A 14442-nucleotide genomic window follows, 5' to 3' on the forward strand; every position below is an offset into this window, starting at 1 on the left:
TTTGGCATGCAGTATGATAAAAATTTTAGGGTGCATGTGAAATTTGTAGTTAGATCCAAATAAATATTGTATTACATTTACTGAATATAAATATTTAATTATACTATAAATTGTACAAGAATATTTTTGGTGGGACACTTATTCCGCACCTATACATTCTTTACTGATATTTTTATGTGAGTTCATGTCTCACCAATTTCTCATATTTTAATATACACTCACATTCTCACTTTTTGTGAGCATACTCTTACTTTTATTGTGTGAAATAAGCCTAAATGATTTTGGCTTTTTATCACCGCCCCTTCTCTATAATTGGATATCTATTTTTTTTGATTAAATCTTTAACACAGTGAACTGAAATAGGGTTTTCTTTCTCATTGGGTAATTCTTTGGATGCATCAGCCAGACAGCCACCGATTTCAGGTGGCATACTCTTCCGACCCTTTTCTTTATCTAATAGGATTATAATTTATTAGAGTTTATTGTTTGATGCTTGATTACTTGGTTATAGTTAATTGTCTTGTAATCGATTTAGGGTTTTTGTTGAATGATTTAGGATTATATACCTTGAACTACTGTTCCACATTCTTTGGTTTGATAAATCAATTGATAATTTTAAGTAATGGGTTTCTTTTGAAGTTTCAAAGTTATGAACTTTTTGAATTTTTATGTAATGGGTATGCTGTGATTTGTAAATATGGACACTCAAGTGTAGAGAAGAAGATGCATGAATTAGACGAAAACATAGCCAACAAGAGAACACCCAAAAACAATGCAAGAAAACCAAAAACACAATTGTTTTGATAAAAACCTCAGTGTAATCTCTCCAAAATTCAAATGATTTATATTCTTTTCACTGATGATTCAACGGTTACATTAAGATTACACACACTCGAATTCACTCTCAAGAGTTTTGTTTTTACTCTTATGGAGATCACCAACAAAATACAAGCACTTGTTGTCTCAAGGTTCATCAACCAATACCAAGGTTTGCTCATACCTTCTTTGGCCCTGGGAACTTTCTACGAGTTAAAAGCAATAAACCTCGTAGTCCCCAAAATCTTCAATCATAGGAAACAAAACACTAAAAAGAGGTTTGATGAGCTTTGCTCAAACTAGTGTACACCTTTCTGCTCGTTCGAGCATCTAGATCATTCGTTCAAGCAACCTTGCCTTGTGCATTTAACCCGCTGTTTTGCATCAATCTCTTCTGTGCAATGCACTTTATCAATTGGGTCGCTTTCCACATTAGATACAACCCTTCTTCCACGCTCAATTAATCCTTTTACATGACAAATCAACCAACGTTTTACTTGACTCATTTTGTCCAAATTCAACTTCTATAATCATCAATGCGTACGCATCCTCTAAAGAGGATTTGGATCTTAATATCAATAGGGTATCAAGGGTTTATTAATATGATTAAACTGTTAGCTTTTTCTATGAAATGGAGTAGCTTTCTAATTCAGTAGCTATTGAATTTGAATGCATCATCAATGTGGTCTTCACATTACATTTCTATAATTATTTTTGGGTATAATTGGATCGGATTATTGTGCAATTAATGGAATATAGAAGTAAAGAATATTTTTTCTTTTTGCTCTAGAGGAGTGCAAAGTTGAATAATTTATTGTTTTTATGACATTTCTAGGAATACAGTAACAACTGTAACTCTGAAGAAACACATCTACGCTTTAGATTTTGGAATAAAGGTGGGATTCTTTGCTGCAAAAATGATGTGAGTTGTGTTTGATGAGCTATGAGTTTCTCAACACTGCTTACTTTAAGGAATCAAGAGAATTACTCAATGTTGTGATATGTGAATATCTCTAGCTTGGTATATCTGAGGTACATTGCTTCACTTGCTATCATAATATAGAGTAGATCTTTTAGTCATTTATTTTTATAATCACTATTCGTATGTTGATTGTGACCTATCTGTTTATTAATAGGCTAATATCTTGGATGTTATAGTATGGATGATGGAGAGTAACAAAAAATCTCCTCTAGCTTAAATGGTGTAAGTCAAGTCAAGCACTCAAGTGTTATCTCTTGTGAGTCATGAAATTGTTAATGCATGCTGCTAGGAATTAAGAGAAATATTTTTTCTCTTGTGACTTATAATGTAAATCTTTTGGTTTTCTTGCTCTGCGCGTGGTGAATAACACTTGGTAGCTTGGTGCCCCATTTGTAGAATAGTAATCTTAGGTAGATTTTTAACAACTATGTTATGAGAATTCCATATTAAAGCTTAATCATTTGTGATTATTGCGAAACTTGAAAATTATTTTAGGCATGTTCCCTTTTTTTTATTTGTTCAATTCTAAATCATGTTTGCATTATCAATTACCATGAGTAACTTCCAGCTTGGATTTATGTTAAGCCCGTGGTACGATTAGATTTCATGCATTTTGCTAGATATTTTTCACTTGGATTATCAGAGACTCGGGGAATGAGTTGACTAGGTAGATTTTCCAAGATTATAGTCCGATGCAAATCTAGGCTTCCTATATCGATCTTAGTAGATTTGAATCTTTATGGCAATCATTTGTCTGACTAATCTGTGAAAGTCTAATTGAATTATTACTCAATTTGTTCCATTGATGTTTATACTTTTGTATTGTTGATCTTTACATTTTCACTTCATCCTCTTTTGCAAGAGTGTTTCTTCCCCCCACTCGCTTTACCTTTAAAGTTCTTATCTCTCTGTCTCCAAATCCCACCTTGTGTGCTTCCTTCGACCTTTTTTTATAATATTCCCATATTGTTAGCATGTATTGCTATCTCTAGAAATGATGACATAACAAGAGATTCATAGATGTATAGATGGTGAGCATTGGGTTAACAGATTTTGGTATCACCTAATGTTTTTCTAACGAAGAAGCAAATCAACTTTTAGATGATTTTATGATTTTTTCATAGACAATCTAATGTTTTTCTGAAGTGAATGGAAAAGAATGTTTGTCATAGATGATCTTGTGGGGTTAATTTTATGGTTCTTGTAACAACCCATATCTCTTGTGACTACAATTCTTTGGGGGAACTTACTAAGTTGTCAAGGTGCAAATGTTGACACAAAATATCTGAAGGAGTGAACAAGTAGAAGAATCACGAGTTAAAGTATTATGATTATTAATCATCGTTCTTCATCGCGTAACAAAAACTTTAAAAAAAAGGGGAAGAAAACTTAAGAATCATTTTTGACTATTGTGTTTTTCGCTGCCAGTTACAACAATCTCTTGTTTTTGGTCATCAAAATTTTTGAAAATAAAGTTTTTCTTTTGTAGTCACCCCCGTGCTATCAGAAATTGTTTCGATGAGAACAAGTTTAGTTAATAGTATGTTGTTTTAGTTAGGTTTTATTCTCGTGTCAAAGTTGAAGTAGTAGTTTTGATAGCTTATGGAATTAGTTTGCACATGTTTTCCTTGTATGTTAGTTCCTTTCTTCTTTTTGTGTTTTTTTCTTTCGGGGCTTCCTGCTGTAATAAGCTCGTGAATGCTCATGGTAGGCTTAATATTCTAGTCACAATGATCTTATCTTGTGTTTGTTAAATTGAAAATTGTTTTAGTTAGAACTAGAATTGTTTAAAATTGATCCGACAATATGATATGTACCCGTCTGGCTTTGAAATGGATTAGCAATTATGTTGGACATAAGACCAGATTTTAAACCAACCCGAAATCAACCCGATAGGATGATAAACACCTCTAGTTAGAACAATATGAATTACATCTTCTTTTTCATCTTGGAGGATGAAATCAACTTGTATTTTTGTTTTTCAAAATTCCGACCTTGTTTATTCAACATTTGATCGCTTTTGTTTTAACGATTAATAATTCTTTTGATTTTTTACACATAAATGAGGGTTAGGTACATTGAACAATATGTATTATGGTAACATAAATTATTTGTGATAATGATGATTTCGAAAATCATTTATATTTGGTATGATAAGATTATGTTCTTCATATCAAAAGAGATTATATTTGTTCTTATTTCATGATATGGATTAGGGTTGGTTTATGAACCTTGATACTTGCCTCCTTACTCCCTTCTCCCCTCCCCTATATAAGCACATAATTTGCTTGCTTTCTTCTCACAACTCTTCTTGCCTTTCCCTCTTCTCTTCTCTCTAGTCTCTCCTAAGTTTTCTCGGTCTTGGTTTTTTTAGCGTAGCAAGATTGCATGGAGATCCAAACGGATCAATAATTTTTCGTATTTGCCCCTATGATTTATCCAATAAGAAGAAGAAGAAATCTACACACGTTTTCATGATTCATATTTCGTCGGTGATTCACCAGAAAAGCGTCTACGGAACTTTTGGGTATATTTACATATCTGATTTTTCGGATTTTATTTTCATCTTTTGGCTTTTCTTGTGCATAATTTTGTTTGATGATATATGTCTTTGTTCGTTTGGTTCGGGCCATTTGCACTAACACCGAATTAAATTACGTCAATCTGCAGGCACCAAAGCTCGTAGGTTACGTAAGTGCTACCCTTCACAGCCTATCAGCTGGAGTGTATAGCACAAGGGATCTCATTGATTCAAATGTGCAACCAATGCAGTACAATGCTCCATTGCTGTTGATGTGTCAAATGCGACACGACATGCGAAAGGGTTACACTCGGAGGCGAAGCTAGCTTGGGGCACGTGTTGCACGAGCTAGGATGCAAATTTTTTTTACGTTTTTTTTTTTTTGTTTTTTTTTTTAAAGTTGGTGGTACCGGTGTTTTTGGGCTCGTCATCCACTTCTAATTCTACCACCATGTTTTTTTTTTCCTAAAACTCTTAAGTTGCAGATAGAGATAGATTTAGCCCACAAGAAAAATGACTGTAGACGTGAATTTTCATCCTCGCCATCATCAACAGAAGCGTAAAACTGTCATCGTCTTTTAATGTTGTTAATACGATCATCAAATGTATGCTATGTTGTCCAACCGTTGTGTGATATGTCATGTGTTTACATTTACTTCTGGTTTTTAGGGCTTAATTTTTGTTTAGTTTAATTTAGTATTTATTTATTTATTTATAATTATTGTAATATTGTTGATATTATCATCTTTATTAATAAATTTATTTATAGAAATGGAAGCATTCATCATAAACTTTGGTTCGTTTTAAGTGTTATAGCACATTTTCCCTAACAGAGGAGGGTATCATAAATTTTATCATAACTTTTTGATTACATTAAAGAATGAGGACTTGGTGAGAATAAACTTTATATTCTCTAATAATGGACTATAGTCACAACTAACAAGTTCGTATTTTGCATTTCTACTAGTTAGAGGTGTTCATTCGGACTATTGATTTCGGTTCATGTGTTTTGAGTCGGGTCAACATTGAATTTTTATTTTTTTTAACATTCGTTTTCATATCATTGTAAATTCATTCTTGAAGTTAGGTTTAGTTATACGGTGGGTAAATGTTAGACGTTGTTTGTTTTGAATACATCTAATGCTACCATATGTTATTGGTCCACTAACCACCTAAATATAACCAGCTACTACTCATCGTAACCAATCATTATCACCCATCATGCCCATGATTTTCACATTAATTCACCATCTAACCCCTATTCTACCATTATAAATACTTGTTGCATTATTCATTTACCCCAGAAGCTTTCAATTCCTACCGTTACTTTGCAAAAATATACCGCCCTCCTACTTACAATCTTAACCAAATATCCTTCAATTGATCTGAACTCATCCTCTACAATTCGTTAATCTTGTATTCATTCAATATCACACATTCATTGATTTCTGTTTCTCGGTCTGACTTAAGCATCGGAGGGGTTTTCCGGGAAATCACCCCCGACAAAGCTAATGTTATATTGCAGGATTTGAGGTCTCATCAACGGAAGGATCATAAGCACTTTCCGCATACTGACAGTTGTTCCCGACTACACCTTATTTCCAGATATTTTATGTGTCTTTTGCACTTTTTCGTTTCATTACCGAATCAAACCTCATAAACCCAAACAAACGAAACTCGAGATATAAACCTAAAACTGATTTAAACATCTGAGTGGACGTCTCTATCTATAATTTTTTCAATGTAATGTTGAAAATTTCTTAAAACTATGAACTTAATTTGAGTGTAAAAAAGAAGCTAACATTGATATCCTTTAGAGAAATAAAACCGCCATTCATGCTTCTTCGTTCATCAATGATTCAATTAGTTGGTGTTAATTTTCACATCAAATAATAGAGTGAGAGGTTGACTAACATATAAGTTTAATTGACTATTGCCTTTATCACCAATTAGATGGAATCTCATTGAATTTGTATGCAACTAATTCTTCTCTTATGCGGGTTTAATGTACACAAACCCTCTAACAAATTTGTCAACTTTATTTATAGTATACTTTTCAATTAAGTTGGTGTTCTTTAAAAGTACTTCTAGAATAATCTCATTAGCCCCTTTATTAATTTAATTATTTATAGACTTCAATTGATCACAAGCTTGTGTAAATCCTATCCACTACTACTCTTGTTAGACTTGTTCTAAGAAAGTGTGCTACCTTAGCTAGCTAAATTGAGATACGCAAGCTAAACTTACTTCCCACATCTAGAAATGTTTATATGAGTGTCCGGGTTTTGAGTATTATATTTTGAGTCGAATTAAAAATAATTCTTAAGTACATATAAATATCTTGCCAATTCAAATTTAACTTTTATATACTGACTATTTTAAATTGAATCAGATCATACTCGATTTCAGGTATTGCATCAATTTTAAAAAACTTTACGCAAATCTTAACATAAATCAAAAAGCATTTAATATTTTAATCTTTCTTTTCATAGAAAATGAAATAATTGGTGTGATCAAAAACAAAGACGTCAAAAGGGGCGACCCAAAGTATTGAATGAGATCTACAAACTTGGGTTATAGAATTTAGTGTAAGAGAATGTTCTATTGTTTTTTAGTGTTGAATGATTATAAGTCAATAATTCGTCCATGGCAAACCCACCAAAGTGGTCTAAAGCTAATCATGATTAATCATATGATTTAAATAAAATAATAGAATGAGGTTTTCTCGTCTGAATTAAAAAGTAAATATTACCTTTTAGAAACGATTTTGAATCCGTCAATCTAAGGAGTGTTTGATATGAACTTTTTAATACTAAGTAAGGGATTCAATTACCATTACTTCACATATTTGTTTGGTATGATATTAGGTTAACCCAATCTGTTTATTGAGGGTAATGTATACTCTGACTTTGTTACCATCCATTTATGTCAAGTAACAAATTCTCTTTCTATGATCAATTAAGTGTTTCCCTTAGATTTTTATACCAAATAACATATAACTACAACCTATACCCTTACCCTTACTCGTCTTTATCATTTTCCTTTCCATTACATTTTATATTCTCATACCAAACACCCCTAAGTGTAATTAAAAAAAAATTAAACAAACTCTAAATTGGTTTGTGATGAGGATACGCATTTCAACTCTTTAATAATTTAGTCAACTTTATGGTGAACATTTTGCACGTGGTATTGTTACTTGGAGGATGCATGAAATAACAATCGATGATATCTTCCTTAAAATACGTTTTTCTTATTATCTTATATGTGTAGCATTGACATGCCTTCTAATTAAGAGTATTAATATCACTTTTTTTATTACTTAAAAAATTATTTATTCTCTCCCTTATAACATGAGTTTTGACTTTACGACTTATAAGTAATTAATTCTCTGATCTAATCCGAATAAAAATGTTAATATCACTTTCCATTGAACCCGTTACAATTTAAAAGTGTTGGGGGCGGCGCCTATATGGGTGTTTAATTCACACAATTCAAGAACCCTAAAAGAGTACATCAATTACGCATACACATATGGTCACAAACGATTGTCTTTTCTTTAATTTTTTTTATTTTTTATGTTCCTTACATTTTGGGAACAATTGCCAAATGGAATCATAGGTGAGAAGAAGAAATGAAATGTACTTGGTGAAAGTTTTGTTTTTTTATTAGAAAAAAATGAGTTAATAGACGAAACAAATCAATAAAAAACTGATATAGAATAATTTTTATTTTAACCTAAGTTGTTCTTTAGTCGACAAACTATTCATTTACTAAACAAACTATTTGATTTTGAATCAATCAACAATTCAAAATCAACCAAACACATAACAAAAAACCATTTATGAATCTAATAAGACCATAATATTGAGGATAAAATAAACTTAAAAACAACCACATAATTCATAATAAGCTGGGCATGGGTATATAAACATGCGTGCATAACTTGCTTATGGCTTGACACAACATGATACGACTCGCTAATTATCGCAATGGGTCATCGTCGTACCACAACGATCACTATTTTATGAGATTGACTCAATTTGACATATAAATCACTGATAATATGACCCACTAAAATGACTTAAGAAGCTCGCTATTCTATACAATTTCGACAAAAAAAAATTGTTGTGACAAGTAGCGCGATCAATGGATCATCATGCTCATATTATGCGGTAGGCTATTGTATGAGGGTGAATGAAACTCTATGGTACGATTCATTAGCGACATTGCCCATTGCAACATAGCTTGTGGGCAATGGTGTCGACACGACACGAATTTTGTATTTAATTTTTGCTCTTTGCTACATTATGATGATTGTGGGCCCATAACACGTGACAACAAACTATGTCACGTGAGCATCTTTATTTTAGGGTCTCTTTGTCTTTAATGTAATGATTTAATGATCACTAAACTCTGTCTTCTGATTGCCTCTTAGAACTCTGATCAATCCTCATCAATCAAGGTTTTCTTTTTTCTTTTTTATGTATTTTTTTCCGAAGTAGAAGTGTGTCTTTTGTATACCTCAGCACTGCATCAATATGACATCAGCATTATTAGTAATTTTGATTTCACAGTTTGTAACCATCTCTAATTGGGCCGACCCGGTTATTATATATTTTTTTTTAATATTATAAGTAAGTTTTAAAAATGATGTAAGTAAACACTTAAGATATTAAAAGTAGATATTAAGGATACGATAAGTAACATTAAGAATAATATAAGTATGCATTAAAAATACAGTAACTAGACATTAATCTTTAATGGGCTGAACTTAAGATATGTCTCAGAAATCCGAAGATGTTGAGCCTAGCTGTTTTGATTTTGAGTATCTTGAGCCAACAACACTAACCCTTTTCCATGATAATTAATTCATTATGAATTTTTAGTTCTTAAACTTAATATTTTCTTCATTGTTCTCATTTTGTTATATTTATTAATTTGTTTTGAATTTTTTACACAAGATGATGAATCATATTAAAATAATGCTCAAAAAAAAGAATCCCCTGAGTAATATATGTTACAATTATATCATACATATTAATAAAAATATTGAAAAATGACAAATGTCATCATCTGAAGATAGTTAATTACATGTCAATATTTTAATAGATGATAGTTAATTAGATGATAATATTTACCTTATTTAAAATCTAATTTTAGGAAAATCACTTGCGATTCCAAAGTTATTTAACTTTAATTTTTGTACTATCTTGGATTTTTTTGAAGATACCATTATAATATCTGAATCGATTGAATCTACGATCTGTATTTGATAGGTGCAAGTGAATTTTTATGCATAATCAATATTATTTGTTCAAATCATATGAGTAAAAAATCAACTTATTCATTCTATAATAGATTTGTAATTTTATTGATGAAATAAGGTAAATCATTAGTAGAGTTGAGTTTGAAATTATTCCTATTATTGAAATTAAGTATCATCCGATCTAACATGCAATTATCTCGTATATGAAAATCAAGTCAAATCCTCAATATATTTAATTATATTTAAAAAAAATCAAAATTCATTTGAATTAAGATAAAATATCCAAAATTTGTCTAAACATTAGAATCGAGACCTAAACTATTACTCCCTCCGTTCTTTTTTGATCTTCCACATTACTATAACGGGTAGTTTCAAAAATTCTTCTACTTTAGAATACTTTCTATTTTTAGAAAGTTTTTATCCCACTTTTACCCCTTAAAACCCCACTTTTCTTTTAATGTACCCTTTTTCTTTTATTTATAATTATTTTCTCTCTCATACTTTCAATACAATCATTACTTCACACTACTATTTAATTAAAATAATACCCACTAAAACCTCATACTTCCAATACAATCATTACTTCACACTACTATTTAATTAAAATAATACCCACTACAACCCAAAGATTCTATCTTTTTTAATATGTATGAAAAACTCAAAGTGGAAGATCAAAAACAACGAAGGGAGTAGCATATAGCAACTTGAGATAAACTCCATTGAATACGATAATAGAGGGGTGGGAGACTTACTCTATTCCAACTCTTCCTATGAATTAAAATATATAATATTTACGTATCTAAGAGCTTGAAACATTCAGTAAACTTCAAATACTTGTTTAATCTCTAGCTAACACATTATTGATACTACATGAAATCCTAGTTTATGGATAAGGACTAACTAGTGTACAAAATTAATATGCCCTCCAATTCATACCAATATTCCCATTTTATATTTTTTCAGATACTTTTATAATTGATTGTTTCGCTAACAGACTCATATAAATAGTCAATTTTTCTAATTGACCACTTTAATATATAAATGATTCACTTTAATAGACTAAATATATATGGATCAGCCTGATAGAGATAATCTCACCATAATAGCGTATTCTTTAAGAATTTGTACGTGTTATTTTTTTTAAACTATTTATGTGTCATTCTTAAAATATATTTTATTTCTAATATATAAGTCAAAATATAGTCGAGTGAGATTCTTTTTAATTCGTTTTCATATAAATTTTATTAATAATATAAATTTTTAATTTTTAATTATATACAATTAGAAATATCTAGAATTGAATAATTTATTAATTAGATGGAGGATTTCAAATATTTTTTTGGTGGTTAAGTAACTGTCTCATCAAGAAAAAGATTGAGCAAGTATATTCTCAGTTGTTTGACTTTTATTAATTAGTTAATAACTTTGTTTTAGTTCAACCTCTTTTGAGTGTTAATAAATGAATATCTTAATTATTATTTAACATAATTCAAATTATTAATTATATGACTAAACATGTATGAACTACTCCTATGTTATGTTGGTATGGTAGAGGAGTCAGAAGGCATGACATGATCACTATCACTATATTTTAATTAAAAAAAACCAATTAAATGAAGCAATCAATTTAAGAAGGGAACATTCCTTAACTTGGTATGTGGACGAAGAGAAGATACAATGGGTTGATAGATACATGACCTAATCTCTTTATATTGACCCATTTGTCTCTTTACCCCTTATTACCAAATAATTTATTAGTAACCAATAAATTTAATAAAAATTGTATTTTTTTTTCTGAATTAGTTGCATTTTTAGATTGCAGCACAAAGATTAAGAAAAATTATTTAAAAGTAATTTTTTTTTTGAATAAATGAAAATAAATAGGGTAAACTAAAAAATTATTAAGTTGCTTTTAATTTGCCAAAAATAAAAATAGTAAAGATATTGTGAAAAAAAATAATAACTGCAACTATTATAAAATGAAGGAAGTTTCTTGTAATAGAAAAATATATTTATATTGACAAAATTTTAAAGATTTGTTAACTAGACGTCTTAAGTTAAACAACTATGCACTCAACTTGTTTAGACTAGACTCATGAATCATTCCAACACATCCTCATAATTAGTATAATATTGACTCATTGGTCAAACCCTTAAAATTTCAATTTTATTATAAAATATAACTACCATAAAAATTATACTCCCTCCTATTTATTTTAGGTGTACTATTTACTTTTGAGACACTATTTATCTATCACTATTAAATTACATTTTATTATTAATCTATAACTTAAAACATAGTCATGTGAGATCTTATTTGATTCGTTTTTATGTAAAGATTATTAGTATCAACTTTTTATAATTTTTAATTATACATAACTCGATACATTAAAAATTGAATAAATACATTGAATAGAGTGCATAAAGTAAATAGGTCACCTAAAATGAATAGAAGGAAGTATCATTTGCATTTTTTTTCGGGCCGCAAATATGATTGTTGCAATGTCATTTTTTTTTATAAGGGTATATATGATCTACCGTCTCTATCATTTTTTTTAATTTTTATCATAACTTTTTTTATAAGGGTATATATGATCTACCTTTTTTCTATCATTTTTTTAATTTTTATCATAACTTTTATGAAAGAAATATAGTGACTATAATGATGACGATTAAAATAGAAATTAAAATTAAGCATATTACCAACATAATTATAACTGGAACAAGGCTATCAAGTCTATCACATTTCAGCTCGTCTTATATGCGATCGTTCACTATGAGACGGACCTATATATTAGTCCATTTTTTTAATTCATTACTTTAAGATTGTAAGTGATTGTTTTAAAGTTATAAGTAATCACTCTAAAATTATAAAAAAATGATTTTCTTAAAATTATAAGTGATCACTTTAAGACAAAAAATGTATATTGGATCAGCCCAATAAAAACAGTCACCGTTACACTATCTCTAATACAATTAGTGATGACATTTTAATCCAAAATATGGACCAAACTAAGAGCAAAAATATGAAAACGGTTATCAACTATTTAGTGCAAGAATAACCAAATAAACCAAACAATAGAAAAATATAAATTAAAGGTAATAAATTGGGTGTAAATTCATTTAAAAGTAAACACGGTAATATCATTACGCTTTACGCATCATTATCAAATCGGGATTTTGTCAATTAAATATTTTGAACTTTTTTTCATTATTGTGGTTAGGAAATTTTTTTTGCATAAAAATGATGAGTGGAATTTTATTATAATTGGAGAATAAATATTATTTTTCAAGGTAAAATCCTGAATTCAATTTTATTTATTTATTTTTTTCTAAATTAACTTTATACCAATAAAAAATATTTTATATTATATAAAATCATTTCACGATAAAATACACATTATATAATTAGTTAATTTTTTAAGTTGATTATTTTAAAATTATAAATGATAATTCTAATAGCCTAAATATATACATATAAACCAACCCCCAAAATATAATAGTCACACTATGACACCGTTGAACCACAAAGATTGTGAAGAAGTCCTAATTAGATGGGTCCCGCTCTTAACCTTGCACGCGTGCTTGACATAAGGGGCCCACTTTTTGACTCAACTTTTGCCAACTAATTTCCGCCCTCGTGTTTGTTTGAGCCGTAATTTAAAACATTTAGCCAATCACACGGTTTTTAGAGTGTTTGATTTGACGAAAAATAATTTTTTTATAAAAAATTATATTTAAATATAAAAATAAATGATAATTAATTTCTTTTTGGTTTGATGAGAAATTCAAAGGAAGATAAAGACATTGATTTTCTTTTCATTTGTAGTTGAATATGTTTGTTAATTGAAGAACAACTCTTTAACTTGCAATCAGTAAGTTTTCATTTTAAGTCCCTTGAATTATAAAACAACAAATGGAAAAAATAGATTCAAAGAAAAATATTTTTCTAACCACGTTTTCTATGCATGTTTTCGTAAAAAGGAAAATATTTAGTTGAAATATTTTTAAATTCAAATTATTTTTTAGCCCATTAGACATTAAAATTTAAACGACTTATTGAAAATATGGATCAATGATGCATTTATTATTTTCTTGTAATATAAGAGTAGCTTCTCCATTAGAAATATTAAGTCTAAACGTATTTTTTGAAAAAACGTAAAAATCGACTAAAATTGAAATAAAATGTTGAGAGTTAATTCAGTCTAAACGTATTTTTTGAAAAAACGTAAAAATCGACTAAAATTCAAATAAAATGTTGAGAGTTAATTCAGTCTAAACGTATTTTTTGAAAAAACGTAAAAATCGACTAAAATTCAAATAAAATGTTGAGAGTTAATTCAATTATTCTTCTATTTAAACTTTGACTTGTTAATATCCATAATTATCACATAAATAACCATTTTGATATACTAACTTACTTAGTCATTACACCATGATTCTAGCTGAGATTTTGGATCGAGTCTTTTTGTTTAAATCTCCTATTAATAGTAAATTGTAGTTCATATAATATAAAAAAATAATTAAATTATAAAATATAAAGCGTATTTAACATATACTCCATCTGTTTCCCAATGTTCTTCCTGTTTAGAATATTTAATTTTGAAGAGAAAAATTTGATTAAAATTTTTAAGACATATATAGATTATAAAATATATCCATGCATGTGAGATCTCGTTAATTCGTTTTAATGTATATTTTTTTATTATATATTTTTATAATTTTTTATAATGCGTAGTTAAAGATATTAAAACTCAAAATTTAGGTAAAAAGTAAAGAAGAAGAAAAAAAAAAAGGAGTACTATACTAATCATCAATGAAGTAAGGAGAACAATATCACATTAAACTGTACTA

At 29.0% G+C, this 14442-nt stretch overlaps 1 long non-coding RNA gene across 1 annotated transcript; it reads left to right on the top strand.

Moving 5' to 3' along the window:
* Positions 1 to 246: 246 nt before the first annotated feature.
* Positions 247 to 4953, top strand: LOC130823504 (uncharacterized). The gene is made up of 3 exons (XR_009046591.1): positions 247 to 423; positions 1652 to 1848; positions 4469 to 4953. It is a non-coding gene; the product is annotated as an uncharacterized LOC130823504 (long non-coding RNA).
* The last annotated feature ends 9489 nt before the right edge of the window (positions 4954 to 14442 follow it).

The sequence above is a fragment of the Amaranthus tricolor genome, chromosome 9 (assembly GCF_026212465.1).
Source record: "Amaranthus tricolor cultivar Red isolate AtriRed21 chromosome 9, ASM2621246v1, whole genome shotgun sequence".
NCBI lineage: Eukaryota > Viridiplantae > Streptophyta > Magnoliopsida > Caryophyllales > Amaranthaceae > Amaranthus > Amaranthus tricolor.